Raw genomic sequence first — 454 nt, 5'->3', positions numbered from 1 at the left:
GCTATTTATATTTCAGTCGGTTCCAAAGAAGAAGGGACGTTTGGTCGGTTTGGGTCGTCGCTCCCGGTCGGCTGCTCCTTCTTCTGCACCACCGCCATATGTTGATCCAGAAGTTCTTACGGCTCAGCTGAAGGATAAGGATGATCGGATATCTGCGTTGGAGACCCAGATGGCAGCTCAACAGGCGGGCTATGAGAAACAGAAGAGGCTGAACGAGTAGATGATGGAGATGATGAAGAGGATGTACCCGAACGAGGTGTTCCCGAACATTCAAGACCCGTAGTTTTTTTTTTTACCAAAAACTCGGAATATTTTATTTTTATTTGTAGAACTTTGAATTATCTAATATGTTTTCAGTTTTAATTTTAATTTTATATTTTCGAATTTAAATTTCACAAATTTTAATTTAAAAAAAAAAATTTAAAAAATTAATTTTTTCGAAATTCCGAGGAAA

This window comes from Brassica oleracea, chromosome C3 (assembly GCF_000695525.1).
Source record: "Brassica oleracea var. oleracea cultivar TO1000 chromosome C3, BOL, whole genome shotgun sequence".
Taxonomy (NCBI): domain Eukaryota; kingdom Viridiplantae; phylum Streptophyta; class Magnoliopsida; order Brassicales; family Brassicaceae; genus Brassica; species Brassica oleracea.
Note: the sequence above shows the minus strand (reverse complement) of the source record.